This window comes from Pinus tabuliformis, chromosome 8 (assembly GCF_031772625.1).
Source record: "Pinus tabuliformis cultivar Carrire ecotype Pingquan chromosome 8, CPIR1, whole genome shotgun sequence".
Taxonomy (NCBI): Eukaryota; Viridiplantae; Streptophyta; class Pinopsida; order Pinales; family Pinaceae; genus Pinus; species Pinus tabuliformis.
The window spans coordinates 1,095,194,462-1,095,208,217 of NC_142294.1; positions in this window are offsets into that span (position 1 = coordinate 1,095,194,462).

Sequence of the window (13,756 nt, forward strand, 5' to 3'; positions counted from 1 at the left end):
TGAATGAACAAGAAGTTGAATGAATTGAAGTCCTTGGGCTAGTTCTCTCTCTCTTGTGAAAGTCAAAGTTAGGGTTTCTACGCTAGGACTATCCTTAGATTTATCTTGAAGGAACGAGAGAAAGAGAGGAAAGTGAAGGTCACTTAGGGCATCTCACTAGCTCTAAGTCTCAAGGAAAGGGAAGCGAAGGTAACATAAGGTTATACGAGGGAGATTGAAGTCTCTAAGAGGAGCAACAACAATTGTAGAAGTTGACGAGAGAGAAAATTTCAGATCTGCAATAGGAGGTCAAAGTCCTTGCAGTAGGAGGCCGAGTTCATATTGATCTTGGAGGGTATTTATTTGATTACTAGGTCATGGTATTCGTTAATTGAAGAATCTATAAGAAGAGAGGAGATTTAAGGGTTTTCCCCTCAAGAAGAGGGACTTTGACCCCGGCTTGCAACCTATATACTCTATCATTGTTCTTGTTGTTTATATAGATGTTTGATGTATCTCACAATGTAATAATATGGAACAAACCCAATAAGGGAAAATGTAACACAAAAAATTACCAATTTAAAGAGAATTAACATATTTAAGTACTGCCCTATTGAATTCTCAACACCTTTTTCTTTTCTTAACAGCTCCTGTGGGTTGTTGGCTTGCATTGGGGTGGCCATGGTTAGGGCTTCACGATCATTTTGGTTCATATAAAATCTGCTCTGAGTTATTCTATGGTGGCTCCATTGGTAGCCTTGTGTCATTTTCTTCATGGTTATTTTCAAGACCCTCATCCTCCTCAAGTGGAGCACTTCCTTTTGTCTTTTGAATGAATAAAATGGGTCCATATTTCCACTTGCCAAATTATATTTCATGAAGTCCTTTTATATCATGAATTCAATATTCATCTAAGGGTTTAATTGTGTCAACAACCTCATGGTATCTCCTCATGCAAAATTTCTTCTAGATGTGAAGAAAAGGTTTCGAACAATATGTACATTGAGAAATGTAGTGCAATCAAGAACTTGTACATGTTTTAGAAAAGAATAAATAAGACAATATAGAGAGGTATTGCCCACATTGATCAACTGAGAGAAATAAATGCACAATAAGGATGAACTTACACGTTTTCAATAGGTTGAAAGGAAATTGTACAGAGAATCAATACAATCCTACACACATGTATGGCCATATGGAGCAATACAATGGTTGTACAACTTCTACCTTTCTTTTCTGTGTAGATCATATACCTCATTTCGAGATGATTATGATGACCATGCAATTGTTATTTTAGTAACATGTAGAGGTTTCCTTGAGGTATGAAAATCTTATTTTGAAATGAAATTACTTATGTATCTACAAAACTCTTTTATTCTCCCACTGCTTAAGTTTTCAATTATTGTGTAATTGATGCTATGATCTGAAAGTAATTTCTACATTATATTAAATTTAGCAATTTATATATTTAACTCGGATCATATCGATAATAGTCACCTAGGGTTGAATTTTTGTAATGTACTTAACCCCAAATACCTCAGAGGTGAAATATGCCTCCAAATATGTGGAAATGTGTCCTTAACCACAAAAAATTCTACTTGAGGGGGAAACACACCTACAAATAAATGGAAGATCTTCCATTAGGGTTACTTCTCACCCCTTCTTACCTGCAACATCCCCCAACCACCTCCTTGAAGAGGGTGTGCAACCTCAAGACTCAAGTGGGCCTTTGACCAAACCCATGTGTAACTTAGTGCTACATGGCATTATCTCAAGTTGGGTGTTCATATTGTAAAGCTCCCTTCTTGCTTAGATCCTATATACACATGGTCTTAGGCCCTAGTTTTAACCTAAGAACAATGATATCCATCAATGACATGACAAAAGAGAATGTAATACATGTAACCATTCCTCCAACTACATGTCAAACATGGTCAAATGGATCCTCATAGTGAAATGCATCTCTGGAATAACCTTCATAGAATGAACCATACAACTTATATATGATTTTTCTTCCCTTATATGATGAGGATTTCTCAAGCTTGATGGATTTTATATGTAGATAACATCCCAAACTGGTACAACCTCCCCAACAGTATTTATTCCCTGCACATCGTAGCATACCTCTAGAAAAACGAGTGTTTTTGTCTGCCACTCTAACCATATAACATGGTTTTTTAGTCGCCATGTTCCCTCATGTAGTTTAAGGATGTATCATTTACGAGCCTCCAACTCCCATAAATCGTTAATTTTTTCCAATGAAATAAATCCGACATCGAATAAAGTAATTTATGTGAACCATCTTTGCCTCAATCTCCTCGAGCTCTTTCAAATGTGAAACCATTTTTTCTCGCTCCCATCTCTTTACCACCCTCTTGAGGATGTCAAGTGTCAAGGAAACTACCTCTATCTAAGATAATCCATCATCTACAAATAATTGGGACCATGATTTATGAACTGTCTTGCAATACTCCTCGCCGGCTAGCCAGGTTTTGTTGAACTTAATGATCAATCCTTTCCACATCCTATTTCCCTTCCCCTGTAAAATGATCATAGCATGGCCAAAGAGAGTTGTCAGAGAGACCTACGATCACATATACTCCATCATGTCCAGGAGATTTGGATGAACTTAAAATCGGTCCAACCTTGTTGCAATGTGTTCGATGCCAACCTTGCAGTTCCTCCAAGTCAACGCAATGGGCTGCAAATATATATCCACCATAAAATTTGTATATAATTTTTCTTTTCTATACATATCACATTAAAAAATTAAATTAAAACAAATTATAAAATATATGAAAGAAAATATCATTTTTAATATATCTATATAGCTATATTTATTATAAATGTTTTAATAAGATATATATATATATATATATAGATATAGATATAGATATAGATATATCTATATCTATATCTATATCTATATCTATATATATATATATATATATATATATATATATATATATATAGATGTTAAATTTATATGTAATATAAATAATATTACAAATATTTGTCATATATCTATTTTAATTCTAAATCGACAAAGTGTTGAGGGGTCAAATTTATAAATGTGTAACATTTCTCATGATATATGCTAAAAGAGAGTGGAGCAAATTTCTACGTGTAAACATTTCTTAAATTATATACTCAAGAAGAGGTTTACATCTTTAGTGATTTGATTTCTTTTGATACTTGGTTTATTTATAATTAAAATGGATATTTGTTAGTCAATAAATTAATTTAGATCCATTTTAATCCTAGATATATGAAACTTGGAAATGAATCAAATCTCTTGTCAAAATATTTTCTCAAATTTCACACTCAAAAAATAATGTATACCTTTACAAATATCACTTTAACTATCTAATAAATTTAACTTTAAAATAAATATAAATTAAATATACAACTTTTCCATTTAAATATTTAAACAAATAATATTTTTTATTACAACTCTTATCTTTCTCTTTAATAATAATGCAATATCTACTGAAAATATTAAAAACTTCATCATTTCAAATTTTATTTTTAATAAAAATCTATATGATATATATATATATATATATATATATATTCTTTACTATTAAAAATATTCTAATAAACTAATAAACATTATATTTTTAATGTACAAAAAATAAAAATAAAATTTGAATCTGAAACAAGTTAAAACCTTTTAAAATTTATATACCCACTCGCACAGAAAAGGCATCTATTTATCTTTTGCTTCCCCTGAGCACCAAATTCATGACAGTCAATATCATTTCCATCCCACCCTTAGATTCTACAATTAAATTGTTGGCATGTGGCCTCCACTCTACGAAGCACTTGAAATATGCGGCTCCTACTGAACCTTATGTATTCATACCATTCTCAACCGATATTGCGCTCAAATCCAGATGAGTAGAGTGGGTGGGCCTTTTCCTCTGTGTTATATACAACAAAGATGATGCATATGTTAGGGTTTCGAACTCCGACGGGGTCGGTTAAGCAGAAAGAAGTTGATCTCTCTCCACCAAGTCCTTGGACTACCGCATTCATGGCTCCAATTGGCTCGCCCAGGCCCTTAATGCTAGTCTAATGTGATGATACGGGAAATTTTAGAATGGAACTCAAGGCCATCACCACTCTGCACCTCTTGAAAGGGTCTCTCAGTGTTGTTTCTGTCTGCGGCCCAGGAAGAGCTTCATTTTAAATCAGGTTGGACATCAAAATATTTTGTGGAAGATTTTTGTTTCTTTGATGGAAAATACATAGTAATATATATCATTAAATTTGAAAAATAATAGTGTGTTTACTATGGAATACTCTTTAGAGAAATAACAGGCTATGGTGTAGAAGCTAGGGCATTTAAGATCATGTAGTTGATTGGGAATTCAAGATCGTGTAGTTGATGCAAGAAAAAAGCCAAAACCCCTTTCTGACTTAATGCTCGAATGCAGAGCCACAATTTTTTAGGGTCAAAGAGGGGATTCCACCTTTTCAAATACATGGGGGAAATGTCAAGGTCCTTGTTAGAGGTAAGGTGAGGGAAAGGTATCAGAGAAAAATGAATATTCAAAATTTTCTCACCGCTAGTAATAAGAACACCTTGGCTCTATCCTTGTACTAGAGGAACTTTAAGAAGGTACCTTGATGCATCTTTCACATGTTAATAGGGATTTAGAGCACATCTTTCACTCATGGATATTTGCAGCTAAATTACCATTGGTAGATAGTCTTTAACACAAACCTTGGTTAAAGGCTTTGATAAAACAGTTTTAACTGTTTGAGCAAAAATACTTATTTTTACCTACCATGAGCGTGTATCAATGATTTAAACTAAACTCATAAGCTCTATTGAATTCAATCAAGTGAATCTTCAAAAAAAAACATTTCTTATTCAATTTTCTTCCCGATTCAGCGTGTTTCTCGGTTGTAATAAGGCTATCTGTAAGATGAATCAACCTTTAAAAAGCCTTGTTTTCTCATGTTCAACAAGTACTGTAGCCATATATTTGATTTTGTTGGCTGGGAATTTCGTTGATTCCATATAGGAGACATTAAGAAAAGTAATCGGTCTTCCATTATACTCTGTTTTGAAGGCTCCTTGGAACATGCTTAAGAGTTCCTCATCAAGCACAAACCAGGGGATCAAGTAAAATTCACAAGGTAATGCATCCAAACATGACTAATCATATTTTAGCCATTCTTCTTAGAGATTCCAATAGTTCATGCTCCTTGGATTCATTTCTATTAGCATCACACCTAAGTAAATATTCTTTGTATTATCACTTAAAAATGTTCTTTATTCTATTCCTATATTTTTTCATCACCCTACTATCCTCCTAAGATATTTAGTTGTGATTATGACGATCCAAGATCTCCTTACCGATCATTATTGTGATAAGAACAACACACAAGGAAAGATGCAGACACAGAATGGAGAGAAATCACTCTATTCATTACTTCGGACTCTGAGAGAGGGCTAATATAATATCAAAAACAATAGTGATTTCCATATTGGTTTTATTTGGTTTTTCTTGTTCAATTAAAATATATTAAATAATAGCTAAATTAACTACTCTAATTAAGGGGAGGATCTATATGCCTTGAATTGGTGAAGACATAGGTAACTAGCTATGAATAGGCTTCAAGGGTCATCATACATGGTTCTCCCAAAAACTTGTTTTTGTCTCAAACGTTGAAAACATTTTTTTGTAGTGTCATTGTCCTTGGTAGAAAATTTGGCTGATTTTAGTCCCTTTGACATTATAAATCTTAAAACTGAAAGTAAAACTTGAGCTATCAATAAACATGGGATTTCAACTAACCATTGTGGTAAAAATAATTGGCTAGACACTAACGAAATCCTGCACTATGATATATTATCTAGATCTACTGGTGAATATGACATAATGCCTATCCATCTGCGCTTACAGTCTAGCTGTTGTTCTTTGTTGATTGGACCATCCATGGCAACCCACTGTTTCCAATAGTTTTTTCTTGAGATTGATTTCTAAAATGTTCGATGTCTGAAATCACCAAAATAGAATTCAAATGTTTCCTACTTTTCCTTTTCATGGCCTTGAGAGTTCCGACTCTATCCTGAGTTCAGTGATCAGTCCAGTGAACACATATATAAATCATCAACAACGATTCACTGAGCTATTGGTAAGGGCTGGTACATCCAATCCCACAAATTTGTTATGCCAACAAGCCATTTGTAGTGTATACAACAAAAACCACATACTGTTCTAGCAATCAAAGTTGTCATTTAAGAACATTTTGCAAGCGACCCTTACCCATTGAAAGTGTGAAAAACTAAAGATCCATTCGCAAGTGGCTGCAGTGTATTTTTCCATATTGGTGTGTATCAAACTGTAACAAAGAATGTGTGTATCAAACCGTAATAAAGCAGGTGTGTATCAAAACAGTAATAAAGAAGGATCGAACTTGCTTATCTATTGGATGGCAGGGGATGTATTAGGTCCATTCTTTCAGTCTGGCAAACTTATTAATGTGATATGTTATTAGTGGACTATGTGGGCTATGTTGTGGAAATTGATTACCACATGCAAGTTTTAATATGTTATTAACTTTTTATATCAACGTACTAGGATAGTCTGCACCTATATAGTGTGTCTAAACTTATGCTTTAGATATCACATTTCAGTTGTATTAGGGAGTAACTTTTTCTATGGAACATTTATATCTTCAAAAAATAAAATTCCCAAACGGGGCCTTAATTGTAATTCTCTCCTATGGTATGGCTACGCAATTTGTTTTTCACCCTTAACATTCAGGTTGTAGCGAGAATAATAGTGTTATAGCTATTCTTGTCTTGTTGTCTCTATTATTTCCCACCTACAGATTTGTAGCTCTGATTGTTTTTTCTAGCCCCATATTGAACTACTACTTGCAGACTCTTCAATGATTGAGATACTAACAAGTGACACAGTGGGAATACCAACAAACTAAAACAAAACACCACCTTTCCAGGAGCAGTATCAGAAACCTGGAGGATCTTTTTGAATGGCATCATATCCAAGGTGTCTAGCCTTCATACATATTACATAAATTATCAATGCTTCTAGCCTGACGAAGAAGATGATCCACCTGTTTTGGAATAGTAAATTGTCTGCCAAAAGGGAAAAGAAGAATAAAAGGCATTTTATTAAATACTGACTAGAGGAACCAACAAGTAAATCCTCTCTATATTACACAAATATCCAAAAATTTTGATAGAAAACCTTTTCCCATCAATGTCTCTGCCATCTAGCTTTTCTTTGACTTATTTCAGCACTGATACTGCATAGGCATTTTTCCCTGCTAACAGATCAGCATTACAAGACATTTGTCAGCATTCTAAGCTCCAACTCTCATCAAATGAAATCATCACAAATTCATTCACCTACTTATAATACCAAGACTTCTTTTCTCTGTGTTCATAGAAGAAAATAATGTGCATAATTCATTATAACTTTCAACCCTTCCTTTAGCTCGAGATGTGTGAGGTTCCTTTTCCTTAATCCTTGTTCGTATCTCTCCTGTCTGATGTCTTTCAGAGGCATTCAAAGAGCCCAGTCCCATGTCTGACAAGTTCAGGTGTGAAGCATTCTGACTGTCAGAACTCACCTTATTTGAAATTATTGATGCCTGTGAGCCTTCTATCCTCTGATTTGTGTCCTTAGCAGAATGCATTTGATTGTTTCCTGTATAAATAATCCCATTATCACTATCCTCTGTACCTTCAAATTTCATGTGTGTTTGAATATGCCCAACTAGCAAAGGATCTTCCTAGCTGTGGGAATAAAAGGATGGAGAAGTATAAGCAGTATCTTCATTCATTGTAAACCCTGAAGCATCTGTCACCGCTCCCTCATTAAACTTAGCCTTGTCAGTTCTAGTTATATGAGATTCCCAGTCATTGGAGATGGTCAAAGAGTCATCCTGATGTTGTGAGGCTGAAGAAGTCAAATTTGACTCAGAATCATTAGTATATAAACTATTAGGAGGCGAGATCCATGAGTCTTCATCACCTTGTAGCAGAAGTTCTTCATTTGTTACCGACTCCCCATTATTTTCATTCATTGTCTACAACTTCTTCCAGAATATTACTACTTTGGTCTGCAGACAACACTTCATCTACCTCAAGTTCTGTCCTAACTAAATCTAATTCTTGAGACCGTGCTTCCTGACTTTCTCCAACACCTTCAAGAGCCTGTAATAATAGGTTTAAAAAATTTGGTGTCAACCATTCTTAGACTAGCTCAGACATTACACATAATAAGTAGCAGCATAAAATTAAAAGAGAGTAAAGTTTTAAAATTTGCATTTACTTTATGGAGAACACCAACATCAAAGCTTGCAGTGCGTGCAAGTCTGGTTAAAGCTATATGCAGCTCCTTTACAGTGTTTAGGAGAACTGGAACTGTGGTTATCAAAATAGGACAAACCTCTCCAAGCTTTAAATTAAGTGATTGGATCAACGCTTGACCCTGACCCACAAAGATTTACATCTTCTGTTCACCTTCCCTGTTGATAAGACCAATTACTGCATTTGATGCAGAAGCCAGCATGGACTCCAGGGGAAGAAGTAGCATGTTAACATGCCAATGTCCAGATATGATGTTACAACATATTCCAAGGTCCCTTTGATGTCTGAACAAAAAACCATCATTTATTTTCAAATTTAACCTTTCATTCATTTATAGAAGATGAATACAAGGAACTTGGAAGTAGAGTCCTGGCTACATTCCCAAAGCTATATTAATTATCTAAGGTTAGTAATTCAGTTTGGATGAGTTGTTACAGATTTCGACATGACTGGTCAATTCGTACTTTGTGTCTTAATAGTACATTGAGAGGAACATACAGGTAAAAATTGATGTTGAAGGTTTTATTCCCATTGTGATATCATGAAAAAAATTATAATCTCTGCTATTATTGGAAATAGTCTAATACCAACATGCAGGGGAATTAGAACAATATCAGTAGTGTAGTTTACAAATTCACAGAGACAAGAAATGGTGGAGAAATGTCTTGTGGAAACTATAGAAACTCTTAATTCATAGTTGTGAAATCATGGTGAATGAAAGCCCCTAGTCAACATAATCACCTATGCAAGTTATGGCATTCAGACATATAGCCAAATCCTATCAAATAGGATTAAGGCTTTGCAATCCTGACATGCTAGCGTTGGAAATCGGATTATCCAGATTTATTCTTCCTCTTATGGGTTGTCAAAAGAGAAGCTCCAATGATAAATATACTAATTTCCAAATCGTAGTTCTATTAGGATATTTTTGTATACAAGGGATCCTCAAAATTAAAACTCATTTAGGCTTTCAGGCATAGCCACGTCGTGCAAAATTCTAGAAAACTCACTCCCCTCCTTTTAAGGTTTTTAATTTACAAAAAGAAAGAGATTTTTAATTTATATAGTAACGTGATATCCTTACGGATGTAAATAGTATGAGATTAGAGAAATTATTTCTTGTAAAGCATAACCCGTGCCTTGTCAAGGATCACTCTTATTTTGATGAAATTACTTAGATTGAACATGCCCTAAATGTTTATCTCTATCTTTATAGGATTAAGGCTTTGCAATTCTAACATGCTAGCATTGGAAATCTGATTATCCATATTTATTCTCCCTATCATGGGTTGTCAAAAGAGAAGCTTCAATCATAAATACACTAATTTCCAAATTGTAGTTATGTTGTCCAAATGTAAGGTTATTTTTGTACGCAAGGTATCTTCAAAATTAAAACTCATTTAAGCTTTCACGCATAGCCACATCGTGCAAAATTCCAGAAAACTTTCTCCCCTCCTTTTAAGGTTTTTAATTTACAGAAAGAAAAAGTTTTTTCATTTATATAGTCACGTGATATCATTAAGGATATAAATAGAATGAGGCTAGAGAAAATATTTCTCGTAAAGCATAACCCCTGCCTTGTCAAGGATCATTGTTAGTTTGATAAAATTACTTATATTGAATGTGCCCTAAATGTTTATCTCTAACTTTATAGGATTAAGGCTTTGTAATTCTGAGATGCTAGCACTGGAAATCTGATTATCTAGATTTATTGTCCCTCACATGGATTGTCAAAAGAGAAGCTTCAATCATAAATATACTAATTTCCAAATCGTAGTTCTATTGCCCAAATGTAAGGCTACTTTTGTAGCCAAGGCATCTTCAAAATCAAAATTCATTTAGGATTTAAAGCATAGCTACATCGTGCAAAATTAAAAAAAAAACTCACTCCCCTCCTTTTAAGGTTTTTAATTTACAGAAAGAAAAATATTTTTCATTTATATAGTCATGTGATATCATTAGAGATATAAATAGAATGAGACTAGAGAAAATATTGCTTGTAAAGCATTACCCTTTCCTTCTCAAGGATCATTGTTATTTTGATGAAATTACTTAGATTGAACATGCCCTAAATATTTATCTTTAACCTTATAGGATTAAGGCTTTGCACTTCTGACATGCTAGCATTGGAAATCTGATTATCAATATTTATTCTCCCTCACATGGGTTGTCAAGAGAGAAGCCTCAATCATAAGGCTACTTTTGTACCCAAGGGATCTTCAAAATTAAAACTCATCTAGGCTTTCAGGCATTGCCACATTGTTATAGACATTTTTGGGCACTACAACCCCAAGCATGAAATTTCCATAAACCAAGCACTCCTAAGTCCCTAAAAGTGTTGTTCTAACCCCTAAAGGAACAAGGTCAATAGATTACAGCTTCTCCCAGAAGTTCTCCATGGAAAACTGCTCAGAATTGGTCAAAACAAGATCATTTCAATTTCTCCACTGGCCAAGTGTGTTGCATCTCACCTAAATACACTGTGTGGGTGCGTTGCATTTCAAAAATCCCTTCTATGGGGTGCGATGGGTGAGAAATGACAAAAGGCAGTGTCATTCCGTGAGGTGGAGAGGCAATGGAAGCTTCCAAAATCTTCTCCTGTGACACTTGCCTCTCTGAATTTGACCAAGGATGAGTAAGAGATCATCAATATCCAAGTGGAAGCAAGAACTATCAGAGGGAAGACACTAATGAAATCATAAGCTGATTGATCTCCATTACAGATATCTATATATGGATCCCTCATCCTAGAGATCCAGAGGCTGGAATTTTTCATATTATAAGGAATTGTTGTTGGTTTCTTGAGACAAACATCAGATTGTTGGGTGATCTAAGCTTTGTATGAGGTGAAGAGGGGCTTTCTTGCTGAGAGGTTGATGCTGGGTCAGAAAAATTGGTTGTAGCTCCTCTTGGCTCTTTCTTGTTTATCAATAAAAGCTATTCAAGTTTTCTTCCATGCTCTCCTATCATTGATGTTTGCTACATTTGTATGGTCAATTTACATCTGATCCTAGATTGTTTATGATTATAGATCCATGTCTTTGTATAGAGCTATGCTACTGTGATCTTACAGGTACTTTGTGAAGTTGGGCGTGCAACGGAGCAGGTTGGTAAGGACTATCAAAGAAGAGAGGAATCAAATCAGGAGATTAGAGCAAGACATAGGTTGGTCTTTTTGTTCCTCTCTATCTATAATTCATAATGGAAAAACGAAAGTAGATTTTCTCTGTTTGTTTCTAAGGCAACTGTCACACCTTAGTGGGATAAAGCAGTTCTATATAGACACTTTTTCCTGTAACAAAATGGCGACTCCGCTGGGGAAAGAATTAGTTTGTTTGTTTATCATTCTTTGTTGTCTGTTTCATAAATTTACAGGTAGTATTCGAACTACATTTGCCATAACAAATGCAAAGTAGATAAATGCTACTTCAATCCATCTACTGGATCTGTTTATGATTTAAACAATTGATTCACAAACTATCTGATTGCCCTTGTGATAGCTCTTAGATCCTCCTTAGATCTACCCCTGATTGTTGCATTACTGATTGCTTTATGCTCGGCCAAAACCCAAGAACTGAACTGCAAATTGTGACCCGGAACCAAAACAGAATCTCATTTCTAGCCCAGCACAGGTATTGTTTAGAGAATCTGTACTTTAGTGCACTTCCCGAGTGGACAAGGTGCACTGCATTTCAAATTCTCTGTGTTACAGGTGCACTGATCAGACTAGGCTCTGTGCAATTTTGGTTTCTGTGATTCATTATTTCCAGTTCTATTCCTAAATTTTTCTGCCTGTGATCAATATATGTCTGTTTGAAACCCCTTTTCCTTGTTGTTATTCCGCCTCCTTTGTACAAAAGAATTGTAGATGTTTTTGTGTGTTTGCTGAGTCATTTTCAGTTCTCCTTTGCAAAAGTATCATAATCGTACTGTCGTCCTTCGATTTGAAACTATCGCAAGTGTCGATTTCAATCGTAGGAAAGAGTTTGATTGCTGTTGATGGTCGATTATCCTGTTACTATTGTTTTTGGTCTAAATTTGTAATTTTCTAGTGTCAAGAACAAGTATTCATTTCAAAATCGTAAGGTGTTGTGATCGTCTCCATTTTTTATTTCGAAAGGAAACTTGTTGATATTTGTCGCTTGAAAAGAAATTCATATTTGTGCATCAACTTTATTTCTTGCATTCATATACTAAGAAAGTCGAAAACAAATACATGCATGTGAATTTTCATATAGACAGTCTGATTGGCTTGATTTAGGAAAGTGCATTTAGAGTGTGCTCTTTGCTACTTGTGAAAAGATTATGTCTTTCTTTCCTTAGTAGCTAGGATTTTCATTGCACAAAGAAGATAAAAAGTTTTTTCATCATCTTCGATTGCATTTTAGGAATTACATATGCATCTCGCGGTGAACCTGAAAGGTAAACTTCATAACAAGATCAGCTTAAAATAAATTCAATGAATCTAACAACGCTTTGGAACTTAACACACAACATTTAGAAGTCTAGGCTAGAGACGTATTCCGGTGTCGTAAAGCCTGGTAACTATTGTTCTCACCGATGGTTGGGTGATTCCTCCACTTTGAGATGATAAGTGCCAGTACAGACTTGTGCTCCCACGTACCATCGAGTATATTTTGGGAGACCCCAATAGGCTTAATCCTTTATCCATAGGAAGTCGTGTCTGCCGCCCTATCGATCGCAATGCACGGAACACAACATTCAGGAAGATTGACTGCCGTACCGTAAAAAGTATTCGGCAGTTTTGCGATTGGTTTGGTAATCCCTCTACCTAGATTTCTAGAGCAATACCTTTCGTTCCTTTTCAGACTCCTTAACAGAAAAGGTCCATCTGAGAACTTGTCACTTCGGGCTCATTAAAAATCGAAGGAGACTAGTGTCATCTTTTATTTTTTCTCGACTCTTAAAAATTGAAAAAACAAGTTGTGTCAAAGCATCTAAAATTAATTTAATTCGGAAACATACTTCCCCTTTATTTTAGTTGATCGAGTAATCTGGAATCGTGGAAGAAAGTCAATTAAAACCCCATCATTTGCGGAGGCTTACGAGTCAACCGTCTTTGTCTCCGGAATCGAAGATAGTACAGACAAAGCGAACTCGTTTAACCGGTTCCAAATCTCCTGTTAAAGTCAGAACAAGTGTTCCAACAACATCAGAGACTTCAGTTACTCCAAACATCTCTGGAATCCCTGCCTCTACAGAAGAAGTTCAGCAGCCATAGAAGGACAATACTACTAATCCTAGTCTGAGAGTAAACACTTGTGTTACCAAACCAGTTCCATTTACAACTGGTTCGGAGAGTCTTGCTCCTCAAACATCTGTCGCTGCTGATTCCATACCTTCTTCGGCACCAGAAATATTCTACGGACCTGACGGTCTACCCCTTCCACCTTGTCTGAT